This window comes from Cynoglossus semilaevis, chromosome 13 (assembly GCF_000523025.1).
Source record: "Cynoglossus semilaevis isolate Cse_v1.0 chromosome 13, Cse_v1.0, whole genome shotgun sequence".
NCBI lineage: Eukaryota > Metazoa > Chordata > Actinopteri > Pleuronectiformes > Cynoglossidae > Cynoglossus > Cynoglossus semilaevis.
Genome location: NC_024319.1, coordinates 9977215 through 9977722, shown reverse-complemented (window position 1 = coordinate 9977722; position 508 = coordinate 9977215).

Here is a 508-nt window from a genome sequence, read left to right as displayed (position 1 = left end):
TTTCAAGTCAGTGGTAAATTTAAATCTGTTCTTCACACATCAGACATCAGATATATTTCCATATTTACAGAGACGACAGCGGATCTTCAGGAACGCTTGTCCTTAATTGGATGTCCAACTGCTGCAGTAATGGTTTCATTAAAGCTGTAGAGATACCATTTTTCACCATAGTCAGCAGGGGGCAGCCTAGGCACCTGGGGAGCAGTGTGTGGGGACGGTGCCATGCTCAGTGCACCTCAGTGGTAACTTGGCAACTGATGGACTCGAACCTGAAACCTTCCGGACCCAAGTCCGCTGTGGTTTATTATTATTGGTATTGATGCTGGTATTGATGATGTTAATCAATATGTAGAATTATAAAGTGTATTTGACACAAATGAAGCCGTCTTCAGGACAATTCCTTCAGATTTGCTAATTGTCATTTGTCCTCAGCACCAGCAAAGATTCGATTTTTGAATTTATGATTAGTGATCAAGGACAAGCAGAGGGAAGTTGTCTGTGTGCTAGT